The 12,814-nt window shown below is 40.7% G+C and overlaps 1 pseudogene; it reads left to right on the top strand.

Moving 5' to 3' along the window:
• Positions 1–4,465: 4,465 nt before the first annotated feature.
• LOC101829253 lies at positions 4,466–5,163 on the top strand (annotated as a pseudogene).
• The last annotated feature ends 7,651 nt before the right edge of the window (positions 5,164–12,814 follow it).

The raw sequence follows: 12,814 nt of genomic DNA, 5'->3' as shown, positions 1-12,814 counted from the left end.
CCTTTGCTCATCACTCCTCCGTCTCTGTCACTGGATTCCTGCGGGTCAGTTCAGAGTTTATCTGTGAGTATCTTTCTCTGCTTCCATCAGTCACTAGATGAAGGTTCTAGGATGTCATATAAGGAAGTCATCAACCTTATCATTAGGTAGGGGCTATTAATGTAGTCTCTCCGCTATTACTTAGTTTTCCAGTTGGTGTTATCCTTGTAAATCTCTGGAAAACTCGCTGGTGTCAGCTCTCTCCTCAAAGCTATAATGACTCCAACTATTATAGTACCTCTCATCCTGGTCTCCTTATTCTTACCCCGGCTCAACCTTCCTGCTCTCCCGTGTCTTCTTCTACCCTCCTCTTACCCCCATCTCTTTTTCCTAGTTCCCTCTTCTCTCCCTCCATGTTCCCAATCTGCTTAGGAGATCTTGCCTCTTTCTGCTTCTCTGAGGTATAATGCATCTCTCTTGTGAATCTCCCTGTTTCCCAAACTCACTAGCCCTAGAATTATAGGCTGACACTCCCTGATCCATGTCTAAAATCCATATATGAGTGAGTACATACCATGTTTGTCTTTTTGTGACTGGGTTACCTCACTCAGGATGGTTTCTTCTGGTGCCATCCATTTGCCTGCAGATTTCAAGATTTCATTGTTTTTTTCCACTGAGTAGTACTCCATTGTGTAAATGTACCACATTTTCTCTATCCACTCTTCAATTGTGGGTCATCTAGGTTGCTTCCAGGTTGTGGCTATTACAAATAATGCTGCTATGAACATAGTGGAACAGACATCCTTGTTATATGAGTGGGCATCTTTTGGGTATATGCCTAAGAGTGGAATTGCTGGATCTTGTGGTAGACTGATTCCCATTTTCCTGAGGAATCTCCATACTGATTTCCAAAGTGGCTGTACAAGTTTGCACTCCCACCAGCAATAGACAAGTCTTCCCCTTTCTCTACATCCTCTCCAGCATAAGCTGTCATTAGTGTTTTTGATTTTAGACATTCTGACAGGAGTAAGATGATATCTCAGAGTTATTTTGATTTGCATTTCCCTAATGGCTAAGGATGTTGAGCACTTTCTCGAGTGTCTCTCAGCCCTTTTAGACTCCTCTATTGAGAATTCTCTATTTAATTCAGTCACCCACTTTTTAATTGGGTCCTTTGGTGTTTTGGAGAATAGCTTCTTGAGTTCTTTGTAAATTTTGGAGATCAGCCCTCTGTCAGATGTGGAGTTGGTGAATATCTTTTCCTAATCTGTGGGTTGCCTTTTTGTCTTCCTGACTGTGTCCTTTGCCTTACAGAAGCTACTCAGTTTCAGAAGGTCCCATTTATTAATTGTTGATCTCAGTGTTTGTGCTACTGGTGTTATGTTCAGGAAGCAGTCTCCTGTACCAATTCATTCAAGGGTACCTCCCACTTTCTCTTCTAACAGGTTCAGTGTGGCTGGATTTATGTTGAGGTCTTCGATCCATTTGGACTTAAATTTTGTGCATGGCAATAGACATGGACCTACCTTCAGTCTTCTGCATTCCAATATCCAGTTATGCCAGCACCATTTGTTGAAGATGCTATCTTTTTTCCATTGTATAATTTTAGCTTCTTTGTCGAAAATCAGCTGTTTGTAGGTTTGTGGATTAATCTCAGAGTGTTCAATTAGATTCCATTGGTCTACCTGTCTATTTTTGTGCCAATTTCAAGCTGTTTTCAGGACGACAGCTCTATAATAGAGCTTGAAGTCAGGGATGGTGATGCCTCCAGATGTTGCTTTGTTGAGTAAGGTTGTCTTGGCTATCCTGGGTCTCTTGTTTTGCCATATAAAGTTGAGAATTGTTCTTTCAAGGTCTGTGAAGAATTGTGCTGGAATTTTGTTGGGGATTGCATTGAGTCTATAGATTGCTTTGGCAGGATTGTCATTTTTACTACATTGATCCTACCTATCCAAGAGCATGGGAGATCTTTCCATTTTCTGGTGTCTTCTTTAATTTCTTTCTTTAAAAATTCAAAGTTCTTGCAATACAGGTCGTTCACTTGTTTGGCTAGCGTTACCCCAAGGTATTTTATGTTGTTTGTGGCTATTGTAAAGGGTGATGTTTCTCTGATTTCTTTCTCAGCCTTTTATCATCTGTATATGGTAAGGCTACTTATTTTCTTGAGTTGATCTTGTAGCCTGCCACTTTGCTGAAGGTGTTAATCAGCTGTAAGAGTTCCCTGGTAGAGTTCTTTAGGTCACTTATGTAAACTATCATATCATCTGCAAATAGTAAAAGTTTTACCTCTTCCTTTCCAAGTTGTATAACCTTGATCTCCTTTTGTTGTCTTATTGCTCTAGCTAGAACTTCAAGTACAATATTGAAGAGGTATGGGGAGAGGGGATAACCTTGTCTTGTTCCTGATTTTAGCGGAATCGCCTTGAGTTTCTGTCCATTTATTTTGATGTTGGCTGTTGGTTTGCTATATATACCTTTTATTATGTTTAGGTATGTTCCTGTTATTCCAGATCTCTCCAAGACCTTTACCATGAAGGGATGTTGGATTTTGTCAAAGGCTTTTTCAGCATCTAGTGAGATGATCATGTGATTTTTATTTCTCAGCTTGTTTATATGGTGGATTACATTGATAGATTTTCGTATGTTGAACCATCTCTACATCCCTGGAATGAAGCACACTTGATCATGATGGATGAGTTTTCTGATGTGTTCTTGGATCCGATTTGCCAGTATTTATATTGAGTATTTTTACATCAATGTTCATGAGGAAAATTGGTCTGAAGTTCTCTTTCTTAGTTGTGTCTGTGTGTGGCTTGGGGATCAAGGTTATTGTAGCTTCGTAAAAAGAGTTTGGCAAAGACCCTTCTGCTTCTATTGCATGGAATACTTTGAGGAGAATTGGTATAAGCTGTTGTTTGAATTTCTGGTAAAATTCTGCACTGAAGCCACCTGACCCTGGTCTTTTTTTGGTTGGGAGACTTTTGATGACTACTTCTATTTCCTTAGGTGTTATAGGTCTATTTAAATTGCTTATCTGTTCTTGATTTAATTTTGGCCGGTGATATCTATCCAGGAACTCTTCCATTTCCTTTAAATTTTCGAATTTTGTGGAGTACAGGTTTTCAAAGTATGACCTCTGGATTTCCTCAGTGTCCGTTTTTCTGTCCCCCTTTTCATTTCTGATTTTGTTAATTTGCATGTTCACATTCTGCTGTTTGGTGAGTTTGAAGAAAGGTTTGTCTAACTTGTTGATTTTTTCAAACAACCAACTGTTTGTTACATTGATTCTTTGTATTGTTTTCCTAGTTTCTGCTTTATTGATTTCAGCCCTCAATTTGATTATTTCCTGACGTCTACTCCTCCTGGGTGAGTTTTCTTCTTTGTGTTTTAGAGCTTTCAGCTGTACTGTTAATTCTCTAGTGTAACTATTCTCCAGTTTCTTCATGTGGGCACCTAGTGCTATGAGCTTTCCTCTTAGCACTGCTTTCAAAGTGTCCCATAAGTTTGGATGTTGTGTCTTCATTCTCGTTGAATTCTAAGAAGTTTTTAGTTTCTTTTTTTATTTCTTCTTTGACCTAGGAGTGGTGCAATAGCACATTATTCAGTTTCTATGAGTTTGCCGGGTTCCTGCAGTTTGTGTTGTTGCTGAACTCTAACTTTAAAGCATGATGATCTGATAAGATAAATAGAGTTATCCCAATTTTTTGTACCTATTGAGGTTTGCTATGTTGCCAAGATGTGGTCAATTTTTGAGAAGGTTCCATGTGGCGCTGAGAAGAAGGTATATTCTTTTGTGTTTGGATGGAATGTTCTATAGATGTCTGTCAAACCCAATTGGGTCATAACTTTTATTAGTTCCTTTGTTTCTTTGTTAAGTTTCTGTCTTGTAGTCCTCTCTAGTGGTGACAGTGAGGTGTTGAAGTCTCCCACTATAATTTTATGAGGATGAAAACACTTTTTAATCCCTCTGTGTCATTGAGCATCAAAACCCATCCATCTGGGGCTGGAGAGATTACTCAGGGATTAAGAGCACTGGCTGAACTAACAGAGGATCCAAGTTCACTTCCCAAAACCCACATGGAGGCTCAGAACTATCTCCAACTGCACTTTTCCAAGGGATCCTACACACTCTTCTAGCCTATATACACCCTCTTCTAGCCTAGTATATTGCACAGGCAAATACTTGTACACATAATACTTGTACACATAAAATTAATTTTAAAAACTATCAATCTCTAAGCATCTATTGAAAGGGAAGCAATTGTGCATGCATGTGTGTGTGTGTGTAAGTGTAAGTGTGTAAGTGTGTGCTTCCGGGTATGTGGACAAGGAGATGAGGGTAGAATCTTAACTCACTGGACTCTGCCCTTTTCTTTCTCTCCCATGCCTTGAGTATCAGTGGATATTTGTACTTTTCATTCATTTCTAAATCTTTACACATTTCTTTAGGGCTGGAGGTAGTGGGAAGGGCAGGAGATGGGGAAGGAGGACCATAGTAGCTGAAATCTAGAATGAGGACATGGAGTTGAAGAAAGGAGCCCTGGAGGAGGTGACAGTCCTTGATAATTTCTTGTATGTGAATGAGAAAACTGATGGTCTGAATGACACTTTTAAAAGAACTTGAATTTTTGAGTTTAGTTAATGTGGAATTAATTTCATTGGCTTGGCTGCCCAGCTTAAATAAATTTGGAAAGTTGGAACGTAGTAGCAATGTAATTTCCACGTAGAAGTTTTGGCAGAGAAATGTCTAAATCTTATGTGCCTCAATCTGAGTGGAAACAAAATCAAGGATCTCAGTACAGTACAAACTTTGCAAAATCTTAAAAGAACTGAGGTCTTGCCTTGTTTAACTGCAAGGTCACAAACCTGGAGGGTTACAAAGAAAGAATTTTTCATTGCTGCAGCAAATCACATACTTGGGTATTTTGAGCAGGAGGATAATGAGGTACCAGACTTGAAGGAGGGTGAAGAAGAAGATGAAGTTTATGAAGAGGAGGAAGAGGAAAATGAGAGAGGTTCAGAAGTGGGAGAGGGAGAAGAAGTAGGTCTCACACTTCATAAAAGAAGAAATCCAGGATGATGATGGTTGTGTTGATGAAGGGGGGGAAGGATAAAGAGGAAGATGGTCTTCAGGGAGAGAAAAAGCAACTAGATGCTGAAGATGATGGAGAGGAAGATGACTAGACCATTCTACGATGAGATTGTCTAAAGCTCCCAGGTTGCAGTAGAGTGATCATACTTTTGTTTCTTCATGCATGATAGCTGTTCCTGTAGAAGATATGTAATTTATTAGGAGGAAAGTATGGTTTTACTGTTTTTGTCTTATTCTGATTAAGATTTACTAGTTCGTTAACCATAGTGTATGTAGAAAAGAATTTTCATTGACTTTCCCTTTGTGAAATTCTCTAGCATTGTATTTAGAACCTTAATTTTTCTAATTCATATTTACTGATCAGGTTTTTTGAGTTCATAATTAAAACACAATTGCTTTTACACAGTCATGGGGTTCATTTAATTCATAATGTATTAAATTTGTGTATAATTTAACAAATTACAGTCAGCTGTAACATTAAATGACAACAGTCTCCTGAATGATAAAGCTGATTGATTTTTAGAGGTGATCCAGAAATCTTTAGTGTGCAGATAGCTTTGGGGAGGTGGGGCTTTCTTGTCAAAGCTGGAAAGTAGAAGCAGAAGAAATAAGACTCTGTTCAGCAGATGGGTTTAGGGGAGTTCTGCTCAGTGATATTGCTCAGGGATTTTATGGTAACTGGAAAAATATTTTTAAGGAACCTTGCTTATGTAAGTTCAGATACTTGTAGGTAAGCCCCTTCCCAGGCTGTGGATGATGCCAAGCCAAAACATCATTGTGTTTCAGCTGTGCATTCTTCTCTCTCAGTTTCTCCATCATCACTTCCATTCTTCCTGCATCTTCTCCACATCCAAAAGAAAGCTAGCAAAGTGGTGAACACACGGGGCCCTTTGTCTTATGACTCAATCACCATTTTTGATCTGTCTGGGTTTTAAACAAGTGAATTGCAAGAAATGGAGTTGTTGAGATACAGTGATGATCATTGATGAATCTTAGGAAACAGGCTGTGCTGCTATATGTCTTCCTTTGACCAAGACTCATGTGGCAAGCATTTTACCAACCGAGTCCCTTGAAAGCCTCCCTTAGCCCACCCCCACTAAAATTTGATTGGCTGTTTTCAAACTTTTTTTGGTTTAATTAATACTTTTTTCTATTTTCTATTTCACTAATTTCTGATCCTAATTTTTTTGTTTGCTTTGGGCTTATTTTTCTCTTTCTGGTTTTATAAAGGCATAAAATTGATTTGTGACTGCCCTTCTATTCTGATACACACACACACACACACACTTGTATACTTTCCTCCAATCACTGCTTAGCTCTGTTATACATATTGACATTATATATTTCTGGTGTATTCAGATAAAAATGTTCTCCAGTTTCCCTCAGTTCTTACTCTTTAACTATGTTGTTTTCTTTCCAAGGGTGATTTTCATCAATAAATTTCCAATCTTATTTCCTTCTGTTCAGAGAATATACTTTAGATGACTTTGGTTTTTTAACTTTGTTAAGATTTGATTGACATATAGGATATGTCTTGGTGAGTGGTCCAGGGACATTCTAAAAGGATGTACTCTTGTTAGGTGAATGTTAATCATGCCTGTTGGACCTAGTTGTTGTTCATGTTGTCCTTTTCTATTTTTTAATGTGAATATACAAAGTAATTTGTTATGGCATCTTCATATATCTGTGTTGTCCTTTGTTCTTTATCGTCTTCTACTTATTCTCTGTCTCCTGTTTCTCTCTTACTCCTTCTCATAGAACTTCCTACTATTCCTGTCATGCTGCTATTAGATAAGATGATTTTCTGGGAAGCCTACATGCTTAGATTATGGCACAAATGCATAGACTACAAATTTTGAACAGTGTATTTTCATCAATTGGAATCCTGTTCCTTGGACTCAGTGGAAACTAATCCTTCAGCAGATAACATCCTGCAACCAGAGTTTTATGTAGAGCCTTTGTCTTTCCTACTCTTGTGACAACGGTTGGTTGGTAAGCCCTGTTCAGCAGTGTTGACTCTAATTTACAAAGGACAGTCTTGGGTGGGATTGCTTTAGTTGCTGTAAGAGGAGCATTTAAAATTTACTTCAAATAATAGCAATATTACATCAGGGGGAAAAAATCCAAATTATCCAGAGCAACAATGAGTATAAATTGGGGCTGCAAAAGATAGTTCAGTCAATAGCGTGCTTGCCATGAAAACACGAGGACCTGGATTAAGAACCTCAACACCCAAATAAAAGTCATGCACATACTATACTTCTAATACCAGTCCTGGGGACATAGAGCTAGGTAGATCTCTGGAGCTTATTGACCAGGCAGCATAGCTGAGTTGATGACCTTCAGATTCAGCGAGAGACCCCATCTCAAAAAGTAGGTAGAGAGTGACAGAGAAAGGCACCCAGTTTTGACTTCTGGCCTCCACACATGCACACATGTGTGAGCTCACAAGCACATGTTGTGTGTGCACACGGGAAAGCGGTGTGTCATTCTTTTCTATCGGTTTGTATTCTACTATATATACATGATTTGTCTATCATTTCATCTCCTCATAGACATTTTTGTTTTATTGATTTTGTTTTTTTGAGATAGGGTCTCTCTTTGTAGCCCTGGCTATCCTGGAACATGCTATGTAGACCAGGCTGGCCTCCAACTCACAGAGATCCGATTACCTCTGCCCCTAGAATTCTGTAATTAAAAGCATGCACCACACACCTAGCTCTTTTTCCTGCTTTTCTTCCTTTTTTTAAAAACACATATGGGTATTTTTTACTTGCATTAGTCTGGGTACCACATGCATTCCTGGTGCCAGAAAAGGCCAGAAGAGAGTGTGATAATTACAGTCAATTGTGAGTAGCCAAGTGGATGCAGGGGATCGTTGTTTTTGTAGTTGTTTTCTAGCTTTTGTTTGTTTGTTTCCACAAATAACATTGCTATATAATTCTTTTGATAGATACTGTTTCCTGCAATGAATACCTTTAGCCTGAGCTGTCCAATCTCTCTGTGGCCTTCATTTGCCTTTCCCAATGGCAGATCATTCTCTGGGCCTTTTTGCAGCCCTGTATCTTTTTTTGGTGAGGTTTCTGCTCAGATGTTTTTCCCATAAAAAAAAGCACTGCTGACCTTACTTTGTTGCTCCAGTTTGTTACCCATTTTGGATTCACATTCTTCATCAGATACTTATATCTTGTGAATATTTTATTACAGTACATGGCCTATCTTCAAAGGCCTATGAGAGTTTCATACTCAGTTTGGAAAAAAAACTGCCCCCAAAATCTTATAATAATTTAAGTACACCATTTTGTGTTGGGTCACATTCATAGTCAGCACCTGGATGTACCTGGAAGGTTCAAGCGACACTGATTGTGGTAGTTAGAATGTAATAGCCCTCATAATCCCATAAACTCATAGGGAGTGGCACTGTTAAGAGGTGTGTGGCTTTGTTGGAGTCGGTATGGCCTTGTTGGAGGAAGTGTGTCACTGTGTGGGCATGCTTTGAGGTTTCCTATGATTAATATATTGCCCAGTGTTACAGTCTATTTCCTGTTGCCTTCTGATCAAGATGTAGCCAGAACCATGGCTGCCTGCATGCTGCTATGCTCTCCATGATGATAATGGACTGAAGCTCTGAAACTGTAAGCAAGCCACCCCAATTAAATGTTTCCTTTATAAGAGTTGCTATGGTCATGGTGTCTCTTCACAGCAATGGAAACCCTGAGACACTGATTGAATTGCTGATGTTGGCACCTTAATAATAATTTAGCTAATTTTATATTTTTCAAAAGCAGTTATTTAAGGCATTTTCATGGGGAACATCTGTTTTTTTTTTTAATTCTCTCATATAGTACATCCCTGCAGTAGTTTGCCCTGCCTCCACTTCTCTCACTTACCCCAACTCTCCTCTCCACAAAGATCCATTTCCCCCCATCTGTGTTCCCTCAGAAAAGAGCCTGCCTCTCAGGGACATAAAGATGCATGGCACAACAAGGTACAATAATGCCAGGCATAAGCCCCTCACATCAAGGCTGAGCAAGCCAACCCAGTAGGAGAGTAGGAGAAAAGGGGTCCCAAGAGCAGGCAAAGAATCAGAGACACCACCACTGCCACTCTCAGGGATCACACAAAAACACCAATCCACCAACCATAACATATATGCAGAGAACCTAGCACAGATGCATGCAGGCTCTGAGATTGCCACTTCAATCTCTGTGAGCTCCCATAAACCCTGCTTAATTGATTCTGTAGGCTATGCTCTCTTGGTATCCTCGACCTCCCTGGCTCCCACAATTCCTCTTCTTCTTCCATGGGGTTCTTCCATGGGGTTGAATGGGAGGGATTCAACCTGAACTCTTTCTCTCCACCTAATATTTGGCTGTGATTCTATGCATCTGTTCCCATTGGCTACTGGCAGGAAGCCCCTGTAATGATGACTGGGTTAGGCATTGATCAATGAGTATAGCGGAACATTATTAGGAATCATAGGAATCATTTAATATATTTATTTATTTATTTGCCCTTTGTATCTGGTTCTGACCTAGGTCCCCACACCATTCAGCGTTCAGTTCCTGGCCATCTAGGCAATGTAGGGCTTGGGCTCCCTCTGGTGGCATGGGACTCAAATTGGACCAGTCATTGGTTGATCACTCCCACAAATTCTGTGCCACCATTGCCCAGGCAGATCTTGCAGTCAGGACAGATTATAGGTTCAAAGTTTTGTAGCTGGGTTGTTTTCCCAGTCCCACCACTGGACGCCTTGCCTGGTTACAGAATATAGCTGGTTCAGACTCCTTGTCCCCCATTACAAAATGAGGTGTCCCCTACTAAGGTCACCCTTGTAGATTTTAGGGAATTTCCACTGCACTAGGTTTCCAAATCTCCCCCCAGATGCCCTCTAATTCCACTTGTCTCTCCCAACATTCTTTCCCTTTACCCCTTCTCCCTGACCTGATTCTTCTTGTTCCCATCCATACTTGCCCATAGTCCTTGCCTGCAAATTTTATGTCATTTTTTAACATCTGAGTAATAGTCCATTGTGTAAATGCACCACATTTCTTGATGTTCAGCAATCTGAATGGTCATTTAGTTATCTTCATAATTTTTTTCTGTTTTAGTTTCTACCAATGACTTCACTTTATTGCCAATGTGCAATTCCAAGTTCTAAAAAATCAATTAGAAAAATCCTAATAAGCAGGAAAAATGGACAAAAATCCCCCCCAGGGATTTGGGGCCATGAAACTCAGCCTCAAAAACAAAAACAAAAACAAAAACAAAAAGCTATAGACACAAAATGAATGCTTAAGAAATGTCATGCTCCCCAGAGGCAAAGGCCAGTTGATCTCAGCACCAGAGAGATTCATAGTTTCAGGCCAGCCTGGCCTACAGAGTGAAACTTTGTACCAGAAAAAAAATTAAAGAGGGTTTAATGATCTCCAGGTGTGGTGGCACACACCTTTAATCCCAGCATTCAGGAGGCAAAGACAGGCAGATCTCTGAGTTTGAGGCCAAACTGATCTACATAAAAAATTCCAGGACAGCCAGGGCTATATAGAAAGAGCTTATCTCAGAAAGGGGATGGGGAAGAGGAGAGGATGGTTGGAAAGATGGCTCAGAAGTTAAGAGCACTGGCTGCTCCTCCAGAGGACCAAGGTTCAATCCCTAGCACCCACTTGGTGACTCACAACCACCTGCAAATCCAGTTTTGGGGATCTGACACCCTCTTCTGGTTTCCATGGGCACCAAACATGAAAGTGGTTCATAGATATTAATGTAGGCCAAACACTTTTTTAAAATGTAGATTCTGTTTTTAATAAATTAAAAAGGTCAAAGTGTGGTAGTAGTTCATATCTTTAATTCCAGCACCCAAGAGGCAGAAGCAGGCAGAGCAAGTTCCAGGCCTATCACCCATACAGTGGAACCCTGCCTCAAAAAAAAATTGAAGAGTTCAAGGTCATAATGTACTATATTTTAAGTTGATGGCTATCCTGGGCTACACTGACCTTCTAGAAAAAAGACAAAAATAAAACTTGCAACCACCTGCCTTCATCTGATTTGGGGTGTCAGTGCAGACAGAGGCAGAAATCACTAAGCCTGGGCCCTTTAGATGAGGCCTGAAGGCAGTGGTTCTCAACGTTTCTAATGCTTCGACCCTTTAACACAGTTCCTCATGTTGTGGTTACCCCCAGCCATAAAATTCCTTCATTATTACTTCATAACTGTAATTTTGCTACTGTTACAAACTGTAAAAATCTGATATGCAGGACATCTTATATGTGACCCCTGTGACAAGGTCACAACCCAGGGATTGAGAACCACTGCCCTAAGGGGCATATTAGATGCGCTCTCATTAGAGTAAAAATCCTTGGGGCTTGGTTCATTGTCTGCCAGGTCATATGCATCTTGGTACAGAGATGTTGAAACAGAGACTCAAAGTCTCTGGAATGCTTCCAACATTGTGGGGAGCTTGGTAGTCCTAGGAGGCCAAGGGCTCTGAAGATGGCCCGGGCTGTCCTGCTCACCTCAGGCTATAAATCTCTTAGCAAGGACTTCTTGTGGTTGGTGGAAGGGAGCCTGACCCGAGAGCGTTCAGAATGGCAGCAGCAGGTGCCACGGCATTGACAGAATATGAGGTTGCTTGGGCTGCCCATGGTCCCTCCTGCTCCACATCTGTGCTGGATGAAACAAGTCTCAACTCCCTCCTCCTTCAGATCCAATCTGGCAGCCAGGGACTTGCAAGTTTCCACGTCAGGGCCAGGGTCCATCTCAAAATGTGTCTCTAGTTCCAGTTCTTGTGGCCCTGGGGTCTTTGGATGCAGGAGTTCTAGGCACTCCAAGATTCTTCCATCCTGACTAAAGCAAGTTTCAAGGATTTGGATTAAAATAAATCTTGTAAACTTCTAAAAATTCTGTTTGCCTTTTGATTCACCACATATAACCCATGACAAGGGGAAGTGTTTCCTCCTCCTTGGAAGTGTAGCAAACATGGATGGAGCTGTATTAGATTGCAGTAATGCATGGTAACAAAAATCTCATCAGGCAGACATAATGTTGCTGTCAGCCTTCACAAATGACACAGCATTGTAAAGATTGAGAAGAGAAAGGGTGGTCTGTGGTGGAATATGTGGGAACACCAGACCTTGAGCAGAGACCCACTTCCCCTTTTGCCTGGGAGTAGGCAGCTGTAAGACAATGTTTAGTAAAAACATGTTTACTAAAAATGATACAATAAGTTCCTGGGAAAGGCCTTCCCACGGAAACTGCCCTGACCTCGACCTTGTCCAGAGACTAACCGCACCTTCAAAAACCCACACACATCCACCTCTGGTGTCAGAGCAGAACCAGCCAGGGGAGAGGAGAGAGCAGAAGCTTCTCTGGTGGGAGCTTTTCTTAGGAGGTTTTCTTGAACCTTTTTGGAGCCTGTTTAAAGTTCTCTTTATATCGTTGAACGAGTCTCTGTGTTGTCAATCCCCGACACCCTCCGCACTTTCTCGGACACAGGCCACGCAGCAGACGTGACAATTGGAGGTCCCACTGAGATCGTGAAAGCGAGGTAAGTGGACGGGGTTAAGAAACTATGGGGAATAGTTCCGGGAAGCTAGAATCATTACAGTATCAACTAAAAAAGTTACTTAAAGAACATGGGACTGCAGTCAAGTCTAAAACCCTAGAAGGCTTTCTAAAATCGATCGAACAGAGCCAGTCCATGGTTCATTACTGGGGAAGCTTAAATATTCCAGATTGGGAGGA

Source organism: Mesocricetus auratus, unplaced genomic scaffold (genome assembly GCF_017639785.1).
Source record: "Mesocricetus auratus isolate SY011 unplaced genomic scaffold, BCM_Maur_2.0 Super-Scaffold_100004, whole genome shotgun sequence".
Taxonomy (NCBI): Eukaryota; Metazoa; Chordata; class Mammalia; order Rodentia; family Cricetidae; genus Mesocricetus; species Mesocricetus auratus.
This window is presented reverse-complemented; position numbering and strand designations above follow the sequence as displayed.